Consider the following 19,814-nt stretch of genomic DNA (forward strand, 5'->3'; position numbering starts at 1 on the left):
AAGAAGAGAGACGTTTCTTTTAACTGACAACATTAATATGAAGACAGAACAATACATTTGCTTTAGAAGTCACCTGGGTGTCCTCTTCAGACCTAGGAGCCCACTGCTGTAATTAGAAATCCTGATTACTGACTTTGTAGAGATCTTGGACTTGGGAACTGAGTGGCTGAATAATCGCTCGACTGTTTACAGAAGTTTGCTATTTTAACTGCAGTAGTTCATTGCCGATGGTGACGTAGCACGCTATTAGATGACATCAGGAGTATCTCTATAGCGCCTCCTTACCAGTTGCATGGTCTTGCAGTGTTTGAGATAATCACTGATAATCCAAGAGGGGGGGGGGACAAAGTTCTGTGCTTACGTAAACTAGAGGCCTCTTGGATTTGCAAATTGAGAACTGTAGACCATGGTCTTAACACTGATCGAGAAATGTATGTATTCCTTAGGGATTGAGCCCTATGTGGAGACTACCTGTACTTTCCCACAGTGAATCAGTAATAATTAGAGCCTTTGTAACAAAACAAGAATTTAAAACAATTGTTACTCTTACCGGTCTCCCTATGTATTCAGAATAATACACTAGTGGGATACAATCTGATTGGGATATTGTATGTATTTAAGATCAGGGGCATTCAATTTGCTATCCATGTGCCTTGATGTTACTTTTACCGGTCTCCCTATGTATTCAGAATAATACACTAGTGGGATACGATCTGATTGGGATATTGTATGTATTTAAGATCGGGGGCATTCAATTTGCTATCCATGTGCCTTGATGTTACTTGTACCGGTATCCCTATGTATTCAGATTAATACACTTGTGTGATATAATCTGATTGGGATATTGTATGTATTTAAGATCAGGGGCATTCAATTTGCTATCAATGTGCCTTGATGTTACTTTTACCGGTCTCCCTATGTATTCAGATTAATACACTTGTGTGATATAATCTGATTGGGGTATTGTATGGTTTAGAGATGCAGTGTCCTGTGTGAGATGTTGTCTACCTCTTCCCCCCCCTTCTCGTACACCTGAGTTGGGTGAGCGCCAAGATACTTCCTGGAGTGATAGCAGCGCTATAGAAGTGGATTTTACATTACATTACATTACATTACATTACATTACATTGTATGTATTTAAGATCAGGGGCATTCAATTTGCTATCAATGTGCCTTGATGTGCCTTACATGTTCAATTTCTGTTTGAAAGAATTCATGTTCAGTCGTTTGTTGTCGGATTCAAGACCAGGGGCATACAATCTGCTTACAAGGTGCCTTGATGTGCCATACTTGATCAATTTCTGTCTGGAAGAATTTATGTGCAGTCGTATGTTGCCTTACATATACCAATATCTGTTTGTTATAGCCTGTGTCCAGTCATATCAGCTATGGTTTGTCTTTTTTCTCTATCAATTAGAGACTGAAACATATACTACAATGTAGCTCTAGAATATACGATCGTCACCGTCTTTACACTCTCTTTCTGGGACTATCTATCTCTCTGTACTCTCTAGCACCACCTATATTATTGTCATGTCTCCGTTAGGGTGCTGTGTAAGGATCGCATATAGACTTTCCTATTTTAAATTCTTTTAGAGCGAATTCTCTTGACTTGGTTAGGACGCTTAGTGAGGATCGCTGTTAGACTCTCTTATTTGAGATACTCTTTGAGCGACTCCACTGCACTTAAACATGCAGTCTATATCTACATCTGTCCATGTACACTGCTAATGTTATTCACTGCTGTCCACCTTGGATACATTTTAGGCACTGTTTTTTTTTGGCTATCAAACGTAATATAAATCAGTATCAAGTCCATGTCTTGTCCCTAGACCGACCTTTTCCAGATTTGCAGATATGATTGCAGGTAGTAGTATTCAGGTTGGGAACATTCCGTAATGGATGTTCGTTTGTAGTTTCTAACTTTAGCTCCCCTCAGGAATAGCGGCAAGTCACTATGCCTATTCGTAGTTCACTGTAATGTGATGAAACTACAACTATGGCCAATACGCTCGGGTTACGGATACATAACGTCATTAACGCGTCGTCACGTCCTTGATGCTTGGAAAACGCATCTTGTTACTTATACGACGCTTTCCTTTTTAGGTCTCGCCTGAGACAGCGCTTTAGCGCTGCTCTGGTGAGACTTATAGTAAGCGAGTTTTGGAAGTGCAAACAGTGGCTTTTCAGGCCTCCAAATACAGTGCATGTGCCCTGGCGCGCGCACCATTTGGCAGCCTGAAAAGCACTGCCTGATCACTTGCTTTGATGTCCTCAGTGAGCCGCGCGGCCACTGAGGACATCAAAGTGCACACCATTTGCCACCCCCTTGTTTTTTCCTTTGATCCCTATCTTTCCCTTCCTCAATCTCACCCTCTCCCTGCCTTTTACAACTGCGGCCCGCACCACTGCGCCCGCCCCCACTCCCCCCTCCCACTCCCTCCTCGTCAGCTTCAGTGCGCTCTTGTTCTCTGTCTCCCAAACATCATCCAGCAACGATGCCATGGCTGGTTTCACTTTCTTTGTTTAATCACTGTGGCCTTTTATTTACCCCTCCCACCTGCCAAACAGCAGCCAGCAGCATTCACCATGGCTTTTTATTTATGTAATAGAGCGCCCCTAATGCTAGCCTCAAAAGAACACCCAGCCAACCTCCCTAACAGCATCAAGCAGGGATCGCCGTGGCTCCCCTCCCAACTCCTAAACAGCAATAAGCAGCAATTGCCGTGGCACTCTATTTATTTAAGCGAGGTTCCCCATTTTCCCAACCACCTCTGATTTCCTCATTCCGAACTCACTCTTCCCTCCATGAAAGAGCAGCCCTGATCACTGTACAGGAATGCAGTTTAACTCCTTGGACGGCAGACCTGGGCGTTTCCTCCGTGTAATCGTATAATTACCGTGTTAACATGTCCGCTAATGTTTTTATTCTTGTGAAAGCCATGCGCCTAAACAATATACAGGCAAGTATGGGGGGGGGGGGTCATTTCGATGTGGTACTGGCATAAGAATTCATAAAGTCACAGCTTAAAGAGGGCGTCTGAGGATTTCTGTTGACGATCGTTACTATGTCCTGCTTATCTGGTCTGAAAACCACAGACTGCGACATGTGATGCTTCCGAGGTACGGTGGTTGCCAAGGGACAACAAGCATTTGCAATGCAATAGGTCTCGCATTTATACAAGTTTGAGCTATTGGCATTGTAAATGACAGTGCCTTTTATTTATGTTTTATAAAAACCAAACTTAAATAAAAAGCATTGTCATTTACAATGCCAATAGCTCAAACTCGTATAAATGCGAGACCTATTGCATTGCAAATGCTTGTTAACGGTTGCACTTATCTTTCGTGTCAGAGAGCAGGATACCACGCTCTTCGGGTAAGTGTTAAGATATGGGGTGGTAATGGATCTTTCCAGACCCTAATGGGTTCTCACAGACTATGTAGAGATGCGCTTCTCACTGTGTTTTTTCCGTTATTTTGTGGATGTCGGTGCAAGACCGATAATCTCTCTAGAAGCTCATGACTTTGGCTTCTAACAGTTTACCATAACGGTGGTTTTCTAGCTTACCTGGCCTAGCTAGGTAAGAGGATTACCTTTTAAATTGCTTGAGTAGATGTGTTTTGTTAAGCGGGTCGTAACTGGTTTGACCGTTTGAATGGACGTATATTTGCCAATCTATTTACGCACATTACAGTCTTTGACAGAGTATTTTGGGTGTGTTTAAACTACGTTTTAGCTTTTGATGCATTGGCTTTTATCTTTGTTTTACTCTTATCGCTACTGAACGATATTAAATTACTGTGTTTTTATCGAGATTAACATTCTTCACTGGTTATACTGGTGGTTGGACAAGAATAATCCATGGGAAAGTGCCCTAGATATTAGAGGGCTCTGCCTGTTTTGTATTGAGAAATCCTGGTATTACAAATGACTGCTCTACAAAATAAGTTTAAATTGATAACCATAACTAGTAAGGGGCATTTAAAAGCTGCAATACTTACCGGTCCAAATTTATTTTTCTGAATGATTACCTTCAGGTTATTGCGCCTACAGACTAGTACAGATATTCAAGCACTCCTGTGATACTTCGAATGGGAAAAGGGTGCTTTGGTGGAACTCTCGACACACAGACATTTATTGAAGGTATACATAGATCATATTTGATAACATTCAACTAGTAAGGGGCGTTTGAAAGCTGCTATATTTACCAGCCCATATCTATTTTTCTTGGCTATCACCCCCAGGTTATTGCGCATACGGACGCGTATAGATATTCAAGCATTCCAGTGATACTTCTAACGGGTAAAGGGTGTTTTGGTGGACCTTTCGACACACAGACACGTTATTGAAGATATACATAGATAATATTTTCTCTCTCTAATTTGTTCTTTTTTCCTCTTTTTCTCCCTTACACGTTCATGGATGGTAGAACTCATGTGGCTGTGCGATATGATTGTGGATCTTTTCGTTTACTTCTCGCTTTCACGTACTTCCATTAAAATCACAAATCTATTTCACAATGGGTCATGGTTGCTTATGTCAAGTTGATCCATTTGTTGAACACTCACTGGTATTCCTTTTCACTGGGTTATTTGGTTCTTATTTCTATTTTTTCCTTTTTCTTGGCACTTTCGTGGCACTTTTTCTGCTCTGCACCGATCTATTTTGTTATCAAACAAGTGTTGTACGTTGGGAGGATGCAGCAAGAATTCCCTCTTGTAATGTTTTAGAAACCAAACAATTTGTCAAATTGTTTTGCCAACAGCCTTGAGAAAGTCGTTCATCGACGAAACATGTGTCTGATCTTGCATACGGATTGTCCTTATTCACTATGTCTTTGCAATTAAATACATTACTGACTACTGATCAGTTGTTACTTTTTGTTGTGCTGTGCTCTGTTTTCGCATTCTTATGCTTAGAACGACTGTCGAGTCCTTCCCAGTGCCACTTCCATCCCTTTAAATGTAAACATTCACTTATGGGCTCATATTTTTTAAACAACGTACTTTTTTTTCAACGTAAAATTTTCAACGCGTGCGTAACTTGAAACAATCGTTGGCAAAACCAATATGTCTTACTTTGATTGCAAGTCTTTTGGCTTTGTCAGTACTTGTTTTGTTATGGTTTTTGCAACACTATATTCTCAGGAAAACTGCCAGGCTCTAGTCAGTCTGCAAAAAACACTGGCTAAAAGCAAATATATTATTTTGGTCACAAAATGCACATTGTCATAGCATTCCCTGGCACTGAAGGCACTACTTTGTGTCTGGCTGTGCTTCTTGTGAAAAGACAGAATGTCGCCATTCACGGTGAAGTTAACCAGGGGCTTTCGTGGACTGACTTCTTGCTACAGGCTGTATGGCATAGTGGGCAGAATAAAAAATGTGAATGACACAGTAACAGACCAATGGATAACATGTATGGCCGAAAGTATTGTGTACATATAATTTTAGTAAAATAGAAAGTTCTAGGCTAATGCCACACCTACATACAAATGGTGCATTTTTTAGCAATTCCAAATTGAATTTGGTTATCTGAAAAATGCACTACATGTGCACAGTTCAAATGTGCATGTGTAGTTTGGTCATGTGCAAATTTTGCTCTTTGGGGAGGAAATTCATGTGTGATCTACATATAGACAGATGCAAGCATTATTCCCAGAATAATGCAGCATGCGCTCCGTCGATTTCCCACTCCTGCAGATACGAGGAGCAGGACTCGAGCAAGGGAAATCGCAACTCAGAAATGGGTAACACTTGCCCGTTGTGCTGATGGTTGTTTTTCATAATGCCCACCAAAATCATGTCTGTTGTCAGTGCGCGTGACTTCCTGTCCCATTGTCTGTTATCGTTTCTCTCTATCCAGTGTCAGACTTTTCGCATCTTTGAGGCGGTGTTGGAATCAATGTCTCCCTGTCCCACAGTCATGTGCTTACTTTTGCCAGTTTCAATGCTTGCTCTTCCAGTGTTCATCACCCCCTGTCTCAATATTTGTGTAGGTGTCTCCCTGTCACTACCTTTGAATGACCCTGTCCCAGAGTTTTTGACTTGATCAACCTGTCCCAATTTTGGGGCTCTTTGCTTCTAACAAGCTAGGGTCCATGCCGTCCTAGAGCTCTTCTCACTATGTCCTGTCACCGACGCCCTATGACCCTCTTGCTGGTGCCTGTTATATGCTTTGGTTCTCAACCACCCTGTCGTTATGCTAGTGCCTATGCAGGTGTGTGGGATTTTATGAAATGTTTATTTGTCCGCTGGACAAATTGCTTCAGAAATGTTCTTGTCCTGTAAACAAACACTTGTCCCTTTTTCACTCCATGACAAATGTAGCTGTGATAACAGCCTCTCTGATTATACCACAGCTCATTTTATATCAGGATTTGGAATCTAGAGAGGCCAGCATTCAACAGATCTATGCATAGGGGCTGGTAGGGTTGGTTGCAGATCTGGAATGCACTGTGAGATTCTGCACACTCAATTCTTACATTTTACGAGTTTTCACCAACTCCTTTCTAATCTCATGCCACACTGTAAAAGGCTGAAATTTACTCCTGACACGGGTAGGAGTGAAACTTTCTCCAGGGTGATGAAAAAGGGTGTGAGTGGCAATTTTTTTTATTTTACCCTGGAAAAAAGAAGAAAAAAGTAACAAGTGCATTTTTTTTTTTTATTAGTATTTTTATTTGCATTTCCAACACAGAACATAAAAAGCATGTCACAATGTATTGTCCATCACCTTCTACCCTGTCACTACCCTCCTTCCCCAGCCTATCACAAAACCTAGCAATGCAATAATATAGAGGAAATCACCATCCACAGTGAACCTTAGCCGCCGCCAGAGCCCCCCCCAAATGTTATGAGATTGACAGAATATCCCTCCCAACCCCTTCAAAGCCCCCCATCCATGCCATAATAGCGTCGCCATTTCCCCCACACTCTGGAAAATTTCTTCGGGCATCCTCTTGCGGTGTATGTAACTCTTTCGGCCGCCATATATATGTCCATCCCCCTCCTCCAATCGTCAAGCTTAGCGGTGTTCGGGGCTCCCCATTCCCGTGCTACTTCCTTCTTAGCCATCACTAATGCTAGTGTCAAGAAGATGAGATGGGGTCAGATCAGATCTATATCATTCGCTATCCACAGTAAGACTAATTTGGGCTCCATGGGTAGGGGCACTTCAAGTATTTCCCCGAGTTCTCTCATTATCCTGGCCCAGTACCTTTGGAGAACCTCACATTCCCAGATGGTGTGGTAGAAGTTGCCCTCGGCGTGGCCACATCGTAAACAGCTAGGGTCGGTGGCCCGCCCCATCCGGTGTAGGCGGAGGCTATCATAGTAGACTCTGTGGAGTATCTTCAATTGGATAAGTCTGAGACGAGATTTTATCGCCACCTCCCTAGGGTGCATCAGGGCGGTTTCCCAATCGAGCGTGTCATCTCCCCCACGTTCGATTCCCATACATTCTTCAATTTCACCAGTCCATCCGGAATGTTGTTAATTAGGGTTTTATACGTCAAGGAAACTAGTTTGGCCTGCACCTGCAGCAAGCGGCCCTCCAGTGGGGCATATTCCGGCAAGGGGTCCGCCAGCGCCCCCTCTGCCTGCCATGCGTGACGTATTTGCGCATACTTTAGGAACTGAGTGGAGTGCAGGCCGAACTCTACCTCCAAGTCCTGGAAGGACTTCAGGGCTCCCCGGCGCTGGAGTTCTCCCAACACAGAAATGCCTATATCGTCCCACCGCCGGAAGCCTTTCAGCTTATGCAACTCCCTTAGCCACGCACAATTCCAGATTGGGGTTTGTCTCGATGGTTTGTGCCACCATCCGATTCGTCTCGTCGCCCTGTCCCAACTCTCTACTGTCACCCTTGTTGCCGATAGCAGTGCCTTCCTCCCCTTCCCGCCATAGATATAGTGGAGGCATGAACGACGGTCTAGTTTCTCCCTCTCCAATCTATACGTGGGGTGACCCGCCAGGGCATGCAACCAATCGTTTATTGGCGCAAGATGTTCTGCCCAGTAGTATGCCTCCACGTTGGGGAGGGAAATCCCTCCATTGTACTGGTTTCTCTGTAGGGTCTCCATCGCTATCCTAGGCTGTTTTCCTAGCCAAAGCAGCTCTCTAAGGCCCCCATTTATTTCTTGGAAGACCTGACTCGGGAGGGAAAAGTATTCGTTTTGTAGTGCATAGAGGAGCCGCGGTAGAGTGATCATTTTATACATCGCTGCCCGCCCTAGCATGGTGAGTGGGAGGGTCTTCCATCTGCACGCATCCTCCTTAAAGTTCAGCAGAACCCTCTGGATCTTTTCTTTTTCGGAGATAGCGCTGCTTTTTGTAATGTAGATTCCTAAATATACAAACCCTTCAGTTGTCACCCGTAGTGCCTCAGGTATCGCCGACCCCAGGACTCCCTCCCCGGGATTGTATAAGACCGATTTATGCCAATTTATAGTGTAGCCTGAGCGTGACCCGTAGCGGTCCAGCCGAGAGAAGAGGCGCGGCATCGAGACTTCTGGGGATGTAACATACAGCAGGATGTCATCCGCGTATAGCGAGATTTTCTCCTCACTCCTCTCTCCTTGGCGAATTTTAAAACCCGCGATCTGCCTAGCCTGCCGTACTTCACATGCCAGCACCTCTATGGTGAGGGCAAATAGCAGCGGAGACAGGGGACAGCCCTGACGTGTCCCTCTTCGTATAGGGAAGTCTTCCGAGAGAGTACCATTAACTTTAACCCTTGCTCGTGGGTCCGCGTAAAGAAGCGTAATCCATTTCCTAAACTTCGGGCCAAATCCAAACTTTATCAGTACGCTATCTAAAAAGGGCCAGTGGACTGCGTCAAACGCCTTTTCCACGTCTAGGGAAAGAAACACGTGGGGTTCCTCTCTCTCACACACCTCCATCAGCCAGTTGTGTGTCCTCCGCATGTTGTGTCTAGTCGCCCTATCTGGCAAAAAACCGGTCTGATCTAAATGAATTAGGCCTGAAACCACCTTACGAAGTCGGAGGGACAGTATCGTCGCCAAAAGTTTTACCTCTACATTCATTACTGATCACGTTACTGATCGACTCCTGAGGCGGAAGCCGGGAGGAATTGCTGATATTTTATTAAACTTGATGTGTATTCTGTGTTTTTAATTCCTTTGTATCCACTTACCCTGAGCACCTTTCCCCTGGATAAAACGCCAGCTTTAACCCTGTTACAGCGGATTTGAGCGCTGTTACAGGGAAGGATTACACTGCCGCCTTCGCGGCTCGAACGCTGGGACACGCCCACCATTGAGGCCACGCCTAATCAATACCACCTACAAAATGTGCCTCTCACGTAAGCGCAGCGGACGCGCCGTCATCGCGCCGAAGGCGCGCCTAAGGCAAGCCCGTCTGCGCCCGTCCGCGATCGTACGCGGTCCAGGGCCATACCCTATGCCCCTGGGGAGGACTCCATACGCTGGAGCAAGCAAGAACTACTTACCTTCCACTGCAACGTCGCTGAGTCTTGTAAGCATAACTTGCAAGTGGAGGATAACACAGGCTGCGAATACTGTCACTTCTCCTATGATCCTGGTAGGAACATGGCCACTACGGACTACATCATGCATTGTGGACTGCTTAATGTACGTTCGCTACTGAAGCACAGGTTGGACTTACATGATCTACTCACTGAGAAACAGTGGGATCTTGTGTTTCTAACTGAGACATGGCTAGATGACGGATCTACACCTGACGCCCTGGAGGCGCTCCCAGAAGGTTACACAATACATCGACTGGATAGACCCACAGGTAGAGGAGGGGGTATTGCAATTGTAGTCCAGGACAGTCTACGATGCCAACTAGAGTATTACCCTATCCTGGACAGCGAGGCAGGAAGTTTCACTATTAAAGTGAATAACGGCTGCACGCTGAAGGGCATGTTAATCTACAGACCCCCAGGCCCTATAGCCAGGTTTGAGGAGAGTCTGGTTGAGGGCATTATGGAGACTGCGTTATGTAAAGATAAATTTCTGGTGCTTGGAGATTTCAATTTACACCTTAACAACCCCTTAGACAATGTTAGCAAGAATTTTTGTCAGGCATTAGGAGCTCTCCAATTGAAACAAATTGTAAATGGTCCCACTCATCAGTTAGGACACTTGCTTGATCCTATATTTGTTAATTGGGGGGGAAGTAGAAGCCTTGACCCCTATCCCCATCCCCTGGTCGGATCATTATATAGTACCTTTCTCTATACGAATTCTTGGAGGAAGATCCCCGCAGCCAACGACACTGTATCACCTCAGGCGGAGATGGGCCACCTTCTCCCAGTCTAAATTCGGTGAGGCGTTGACCAAAGGGGGGAGCCCTGGGGGGAATGACGCAGACACGGCCAACACTAATCTTTGTAAGCGCATCAATGAGGCGCTAGATTACATAGCTCCTCTCTCAACAGCTAAATCAGGTGGCCGTGTTCAAAAAACCGGCCCATGGTTCAACGATGAACTACGAGTCATGAAAGCCGCACTGAAGAGAGTCGAAAGACAATGGCGCGGAGCTTTTTCCAAAGAAACTAGAGATGCCTACTTGATTGAGAGGCGACTTTACCATGGGCTAATCAGAAAGTCTAAAACAGTATACTACACGACTAGAATTAGCGAAGCCGGTAACTCGATGAAGGAGCTTTTTTCGCTCTATAAAACTCTCTCGAGTGGAAAACCAGCTATCGCCCCAGATGATTGCTCGCCTGAATCCTGCGATAAGATCGCAGATTCTTTTGCTGAAAAAATATCTAAAATTTATTCGGCATTTCCGATTCAACCCATTAAGGGGACAGAATTTGCGGAAAGTCCTAGGGAATGGGGGGATAGTCACAGATGACCAACTTTGTCACCCCGCCTCCAGAAGATCTCTTAAAAATCTGCCGATCTGTGAAGTCGGGATCTCCGCGGGACCCTACTACACCAAAACGTCTAGCGGATAGCCTAGTGGTATTGGAACCTTACATTAGACATCTATTAGACGTGTCCTTCAGCACCAAGACCGTGCCCAAAGACTGGAAAAAGGCGGTGGTTCTACCCCTTAGGAAGAAACCCAATATCAGTTTTGATAAACTAGAGAACCTCCGGCTAATTTCCCTCCTACCCTACCTGACCAAAGTGGCCGAAAAAACGGTCAATCTGCAATTGATGGATTTCGTGGAAAAGGCTGCCTTATTACACGATACCCAATTTGGCTTCCGTCCCCGTTATTCAACGGAATCCGCGCTCCTGATGGCTGTGGAGACCCTACGCCAGGGGGTGGATGAGGGTCATACTATGGCCCTCATCCTATTGGATCTGAGTGCAGCATTCAACACTGTAGCTCATGCCACCTTGCTACAGTGTCTGAACAGTGGAGGAATATCTGGAGCTGCACTTCAATGGATCCAATCGTTCCTGACGGGGAGAAGCTTCCAGGTCCGCCAGGGTGACTACTACTCCAGGGACATAGGATTGGGCCAGGGCGGTCCCCAGGGATCGTCCCTGAGCCCCACCCTTTTTAATCTTTATGTTTCCCCAGTGGCTCCGATTGCTATGGGCCATGGGCTGCAAATTGTGTCCTACGCAGACGACACGCAGCTGGTTATCTCCCTCTCACGTGCGCCCGGCCTTGCCATGGACAGTTTCAGGGCTTGCATGCAAGATCTTGCAACCTGGATGTCCACTAATTGCCTTAAATTAAATGGCAACAAGACCGAGGTGCTCGTGGTGGGGAGGAGCCCATCTGTTTGGTCGTCGGCATGGTGGCCCCCATGCCTGGGTGAGGTCCCTACACCCCGTCAGGAAGTCAGAAACCTTGGGGTCTGGCTTGATGCCGACCTGTCTTTTGGACCCCAGATAGACCGGGTGGCGGGTGTCTGTTTTAGCGTTTTAAAAAGTCTACGGAAGGTCCTAGTTCTCCTCCCTACGTCCGCCAGTAGAACGCTGGTGCACGCCCTCATCACATCGCGTCCAGACTACGGCAACCTACTATATTTGGGAGCAACCTGTAAGGCAATAAATTGCCTTCAGGTGTTACAGAATGCTGCAGCCTGCCTCATTTTAAAATTCCCCAAAAGATCGGCCTCCAAGGCGGCCCTTCAGACCCTCCATTGGTTGCCAGTAAGGAGCAGATTTGAATTTAAAGCCCTCTGTACTTGTTATCGCATCCTCAATGGGAAGGCGCCTGCACCACTCCAGAACCTAGTCACCAGGCATGTACCATCACGCGCTTTGCGCTCCTCATGTGGAGGCCTATTAAAGGTCCCTAGGGTGAGAAGGGCCCGCATGGGAGGAAGATCCTTTCGCTATTTGGTGGCGGAGAGCTGGAATGCTCTTCCTCTCAACCTTCGCATGGATCCATCTGAATCTAGTTTTCGGAAGAAACTTAAAACACATCTTTTTTCTAGATAATCCGTGCCCTCTCCTCATTTCTGTCTCTGAGTCTTTCAGTTTCAGCGCGGGGACACGCCTCTGAGCGTAACCAAGCGCTTTACAAAATTCCCTTAATAATAATAATTAACGAGATAGGGTGGTATGATGAGCACTCCTCCGGCGGTTTGCCCTGCTTATAGATAGGCACTATCGTGGCCATGCGGAGATCTGGTGGGAGCATCCCCTCCTCCAGCGCCCCATTGAATAACGCCAATAAATGTGTGGTGAGGAGGTCTACCGTTTTTTTAAAGAATTCCGCAGGGAATCGGTTAGGGCCGGAGGATTTTCCCGGGCGCAGCTTAGCTATCGCCTCCCGTACCTCTGTCACTGTGATCTCTGTCTCCAGACTTTCACTCTCCGCCGTCTCTAGACTTGGGGGTCTCAACCTCCTCCAAGTACTGGCTGATCTCTGCTATCGTGCCTAGGTCTCTGGCCTCATAAAATGCCGCATAATAATCTGCAAAGGTCTGCGCTATCTGGGCGTCAGTTCTACAAGGCCGGCCGCCTGCACCCATCACCTGGTCTACCCATCTCGTCTCCTGTTCTCGTCAACTCAGCCATGCCAGCAGTTTCCTGGATTTATCCCCTACATCGTATAATCGATGCAGGGCAGCTAGTGTCTGTGTCCTGGCCTCATTACTCGTCAGATCCTTATACTGCTGTTGGGCGTCCAGCAGCCGCCGGAGCGCGCCCATAACATGTTGCTGTTCCAGATCCAGAACACGCATCTCAAGGTCCCTAATATCCACCCTCTGCCTTCTCCTGTCCCCAGCTATCCTGTTTTGTATTTTATCACGTAGAACTGCCTTCATGGCCTCCCAAATCGTCACCCTCGATCCCACGGAGCCCAGATTTTCCGCCAGATAGACTTTCACGTCCGCCCTGAATCCCTGTAATAGCTCCTTGTTTTGTAAGTCCCAAGCCGCCAGTCTCCACTTCCCAGCCTTTGCCCCTAGTCCCAGTCCCAACGTCACCAACAATGGGGAGTGGTCCGAGACGCCACGTGCTAGAAAGTCTGCTCGGCTCGTCACCTCCAGCACATGGAGGGGTAGGAAGACGTAATTCAGTCTGGAGTACACCTTGTGTGCCCCTGAAATATAGGAGTACCCCCTAGCCTCTGGGTGAAGCCATCTCCAGGCGTCTGTCAGACCTACCGCGTCCGTAAAGTGTGCGAGAGGGGAGTGCCACGGGGGGGGACCAGTCGCTCCCCGGACCTGTCCAGTGTGGGGTGTATTACGTCGTTAAAATCCCAACCCACTACGTGCTGAGTCCGGCGTGTTCAGAATAATATCCGTCACCCTTGCAAGTGTTCTGGCCTGTAACCTAGGGGGTGCATATACTGACACCACCGTCCTCTTCTGGCGTTTCCATGTCCCCATCACTCCAACATATGTACCTTGAGGATCCGACCAGGTGTCTGTAACTATGAAAGGGGGGTATTTCCGCACTAAAATGGCCACCCCCCTGGAACCTGAGGTGAACCCTGCATGCGCTAGTACCTTGTACGCCCCTCTAGTCAAAAAACCATATCGCGTCCCCTGTAGATGCGTTTCCTGCAACAGTACTATATCTGGGGCCTTCCGCTTAACTAAAGCCATGACCAGTCCCCTCTTTATCTTTGTACCCAGACCATTGACATTCCAGGTGAGGATTTTGACCGATCTACCATCCCGTACCCCTTCCCTGGGGTCCCCCCTCCTATCAGAAGACATCAAACTGGGTCCTGTCATGCCCCGGGAGGCCCCTTGTGTAGTGTCCATAGGTAGCATAGATCATTCCAGTTGCAACATGCCTAGAAACAAAAACCGAAACCTCAGTCCCCCCCCAACCGACCACCCTCTGAGCCCCCCCCAATCTTCCCCGTCCCCCCAACTAGTGGACCCCAAACCCCCCCCACCTCACCCCCCTCTCCCGTCCAGCCCCATCGCCATCCTAACGACAGAAATACAGCTGTCCAGGGGAAGGAGGTCTGTCGCCCACCCTCTAGTAACCTCGTCACAAGCTTACCTGCTTCACCCCTCTGCAGGAATATCGTGCCAATGCCAAAAAACCCCCACCTAAAACTGAAGAATTAATAAACAAAATAAAAACACTCCAAATACCGTTAAAATAACCGTATAAGAGAAAACAGGGGGGGCGGAAAAACACAAGCGGCGGAGCGGACAACAACTTGCGTGCTCTCAGCTACAGTGTCCACGACTGGCTGGCCCTTGTGTCTCTTCATCACGAGTTAGAATCTTGCGGCTCCCCCCTTGAGGTCTCCGCTTCCTGTGTTTGTCCCTGCTCCAAGTCTTTTATGGCGGCCACCAGGGGATGCATCGATCTTTCCTCCAAGTCTTCCTCCTCCGAGGCGGTATCCCCCGGTTCATCTTCTCCTCCCGAGCGCGTTTTCTCTGCCAGGCAGCGGTAACGTGAGCCCGCCGTCCGCCCCGATGCAAGGGAGGTTGTACTGTCCCGCCTCCTTCTCCGAGATTCAGAGGCCCCGTACGGGGCAACCGCCAAGTCCCTGCCGCTCTGTCCGTGCCTCACACGTTGTAGCCTCTGCGATCCTCCAGCGTCTCCCCCCCGGGTGATCCCTCTCTGGAGGCCCCGGGACCCCTGTCGGCTGCCGGCCCGCAGGCGGGCGCTCCTCCAGCCATTGCCAGGCCTCTTCCGGGGAAAGAAAAACACAGGGTCTTTTCTCTGTAGATCACTTTCAGTTTCGCCGGGAATAACAGCATATATTGTAGGTGAAGTTCTCTCAACTTGGCTTTAACTGAGTCAATGGAGGCACGGCTGCATTTGTACCTCCTGACTATAGTCCGGGAATATCATGATGTGGGCGTTCTCATGGCGGATAACCCCAAGTTTCCGAGCTTCTCGTAGTATCATGTCGCGGTCCAGAAAGTTCAGGAAGCGGGCAATGACTGGCCTCGGTCGCGCCCCCACCAGTGGTTTCGCCATCAGTGCTCTATGCACCCTTTCAATTACAAAGCAAGTAGAGAATTTATCTTTAGGGAATGTGCGTAACAGCCATGAGTGGAGAAACTCCGCCATATTTGGTCCCTCAATTCCTTCCCTAAAGCCTACAAAGCGGAGGTTATTGCGTCTCGCCCTGTTTTCGGCATCGTCTACCTTCCACAGGAGTTGCTTATGCGAGGCTTTAAGCTCCCCTAGGTCGTTCTTCAGGACCTGCACCATCCTGGTCTCTGTATTCGTGACGCGTTCAGCTAAATTGTGGAAGTCCTGCCGTAGGAGCGTCACCTCAGTCCCAACTTCCCCAATTTTGTTTTCCAGAGCCTCACGGGACGCCTGTATGGCGTTCATTAAGAGGGCCGTATCTGATGTCGTCCCACTCTGTTCCGGCTCCCCCTGCGGAGGGGCCATGGCGTACCTGTCTAATGTGCCCTGTTTGGGGGGCCTAGGGTCCAGGGTTTTCTTGCCCATCGTGGGCGACGCCGCCGTTGTAACTTCCCTGGGCTTCCCGGAACGTTCTCTCCACTGTACCGGGTTCCCAGTGCCCCACCTGGATAGTGCCTTCCCTGTCTCCGCCGTGCTTCCTCCTTCCTGAGAAGACCCCTGTGCCGACTCCTGCCCCCCAGGGCCTCCGCTATCTGTCCCACTCCACTGTTTGCCAGCACCAAGCCTCCTCTCGCAGTAGCCCTAAGTACAACGCCCCCGGTGGGGGGGGGGGGGAGGAAAGGAGCAGGGGATCCCCTCTAATATCGCGTCCAGTCCCGTACTACTAGGCAGGCAGCTCACCTTTCTCCAGAGGGGTGAAACATCGCCGAGTTTTCGGCCGCCCAGCCTCCTCCGTTACCTCTGTGTCTACAAGCCGGTCCGCCCTCTCCGTGCAGCCCCAGGCCTCCGCCGTGCCCGTATTCGCACTTCTCAAGGACCACTCCACTCAACGGGGACAGCTCGTCGCTCTGCAAATCTCCCGCGTGCCCCGGGGCCCGCCGCACTCACCAGCCCCGGCGCTCCAGCCTCCCTCTTCAGCGCTCACTCCAGCTCATACCCGGGGCTCAGGGCGGGGTCTCGCTGCCCTCCTCGGGTCCCGCTGAGGCCGCATTCTGCCTCCGCCAGCTGCACCGATCCACAGCCACCGATCGGGCCGCCTCACTTCAAGCGTCTTCCTGAAGGACTCGCCAGTCCCACTCCCGCAGCGCCGCTCTCAGTAACGCGAGGCCGGCGCCATCTTGGGCCGCGCGCCCGGCCTCCGTCTCCGTCTCTTTCTTGCCACAGGAGCGGGTCGTTCTTGACCTGAATGGTCGTCGGAGCGTCACCAGGGGGATACAGAGGCCCTCACGAGCAACCAGGTGCTGCTTTCGAGGTTTCAGGCCGCCGTTATTCTCGTCGGATCAGTGCCGGTAGCCGGAGCTGAGGAGCTCACGTCCTACTCGGCCATGTTGCTAGCCATGCCCCCAACAAGTGCTTTTGTGATCTTTTATCAGATTTTCATATGAACAAATATGCATGTGTATTTGATTATCACCCTGACCCGCCAGATCAACTCTGTCGCCTCCACCTGCTTCAACTCCCTCCGCAAGACCTTCAAGTGGATCCTCCCTGAATGTAGAAAGACCGTCACCAGCAGACTGGACTACGGTAACGCCCTCTACGACGGAATCAACAAAACCCTGCTACACAAACTCCAAACCATCCAGAACACCGCAGCCAAACTCATCCTCGGAACCCCACGACAAATACACATGACCCAGCACCTACGAGACCTCCATTGGCTCCTTATCGAGAAGAGAGTAACATTCAAGCTACTCACCCACACCTACAAATCCCTCCACAACATCAGACCCAAATACCTCAACGAAAGAGTCTCCTTCCAAGCACCCAAGAGGAACCTCCTCTCCGCCGCCCTGGCAGAGACCCCACACATACGTAGAATCAGAGCAAGCAGAAGAGCCTTCTCCTACGTCACAGCAAAGACCTGGAACGAGCTCTCAGTCAACATCTGACGCTCCCCCACTCTACACACCTTCAGGAAAAGCCTCAAGACCTGGCTCTTCGACTGGTCCGGAGCTGCAACCCCCCCCACCCCCTCAGTGCCTTGAGACCCAGTAGCGCGCTTTATAAACCCCTGATTGATTGATTGATTATAGGAAAATGGAATGCACAGGCGTTTGCTAGTATTATGTTTTCCACGCTTGCTTCTGTAACTCATGTGAGTCCCAAAACTGACGGTTGTAAATTTGCACCAGTGCAAGGTTGTCGACATGTAGGTGCACTTTTGAGATGTCCTTTGAAAATGAACCCCCTATTTTATTTTTCATGTTTCCCATAACAATTATACAGATTCTCAAATAGTAATATATTTTTTAAACCATTGACATGCATAAAATACATTTTCCTAATTGATGCTTCGGAGAAATGTTATTTAAAATTGCACAATAGTTTAGCAAAGGTTTTTTTTCCAAGTTTCAGTTTTTTTGGCGACATTTTATTGTGAAAGCAACCAGTTACAAATGTTGTTATAGTGCTTCTTGCATAAAATCAGGGAGCCTACTGGGAACTATATATATATATATATATATATATATATATATATATATCGCACTCGCTCTCCGTCTTTTCTCCCCTTCACTCGCGATCGGGTGCTTTGTTGCGCGGTGACGGACACCGCGCGGATCCTCAAATCCACAGCTCGCGGCACAAAATAAATGCACCAGCAGATTGTTTTGGGTTCTTTACTACATGACTGGGTCCGACGCTGGTACTATACCTGCATCGATGGAAAAACGTGTGGTTTCGCTGGGGTGAGAAAAGCATAGCGGCAACTGTGTTGGACAGAGCGACCCACTTGGGATATTTTATATTCATTGAAGGAGCTGGGGTGGCGGTATCTAAGACTTCAAGTACCATAAAGCATTGAGCTGACACGCCCATGGGGCGGGACGTAAGAAACATTTAAATGAGATACTCTGCCGCCTCCCAGCCTCATACGCCATTCCTGTGAACAAGGGTGAACTGACACCTGAAACGCGTAAGGAATTCATGGCTGAACTCTGCTGTGTCCGCACATTTGTTTGAGATGCTGCCTGGCGAAATAAATGATAAAGACACGCTGTGTGTGGACCTCCAACGTTGGGTGCTTTTTTCGTTTGGAAAATATATATATATATATATATATATATATATTATATATATAATTTTTTTTTCAAATTATTACATTTTGCAAACGATATTATTCCACTTACATGGAGTACAGACAGCTTTTATCCAGTTTCCAGAACGTCAAAATAATTGTGGACCGAAGTCGAGAGGGGCTGAATTCCACAAGCTGGCTGCAGTGACAGATGAAGCGCTACCACTAGACTAAGCTTTGCATGTAATGGGCATTTGAAGTAAGGCAACATTGGGTTATCTATGAGAGGGGATTTACACCAGCTAACTTTAGCGAGGACAAGGGTATATGGCTCTGAGGACAATTGCGAGAGCCTTAAATTGGCCATTGATGATTATCTGTCCCTTGTACCTAGAATAAGGAAAAATCCATCTGAAACACATTTTAAGGAAAATTATTTACTTCCAAATTACTAATATTCCCTTAATAGGGACACACCTTTGAGTTTTGTTGGCATGTTAAAGTCTTCTAAATGCTAAGAACATTTTTTACCGACTACTTATAATTATTTTTTTAAGAAAAGCAGAGTTTGCAAAACATATGAACAAGATTACCCTTGCAGTCTGACTATGAGGGATAATGACAAGGGAGGAGTGATCATATTTCATTGATCTTTATACAACTTTTTCCAGAAGCACGAACAGTTAAGAAGATAAATAACTCGGAGCACGCAGAAGTGAAGGTATTAAAAAAATGTTCAAGATTGTAGTTTCAGGGGAGAAATGATCAAGTTTGCAGTTCTGGAAAGAAAAACATTGTAGGTCCTGTCTCTTGAGATCTGATATCAGTGGCAACCACCATAACCGCCATAAATGTACACATAGGCCCCAATTACGAGTCTGGCAGTCCACGGACCACCAGACTAGCAGCAATGGCGGTCACCCGACTGCCCTATTACGATTTGGGTGGTCAGACCGCCACAGCCTTGCCGCAGCTGTCAGGGAGCTGCCATTCCCTGGCGGTGTTGTGGCAGTCAGGAGGCTGCAATATACCTGGCCAGACTGCTACGATCCTGCTGAGCATATAACGAGTTTTCTCTCAGCCGGCGGTGTCATGGAGGATCCTCCACCATGCAAACCATGGCAGAGAGGCCCCCTTGCCTCCTCCGCATGGAGATGCAGATAGGGAGGCAAAATATGTGCCCCCACTGTGTGCATGCACCCCAGTTCCTGCACAGCATGAACTTTTCAGTCCATTCCGTGCAAGATTTGTTTTTTTTGCGTTCCCATTGCGGTTCTAATTTTTTACAGGCCACGCTGTGGGAACAT

The sequence above is a fragment of the Triturus cristatus genome, chromosome 11 (genome assembly GCF_964204655.1).
Source record: "Triturus cristatus chromosome 11, aTriCri1.1, whole genome shotgun sequence".
Classification (NCBI taxonomy): Eukaryota; Metazoa; Chordata; class Amphibia; order Caudata; family Salamandridae; genus Triturus; species Triturus cristatus.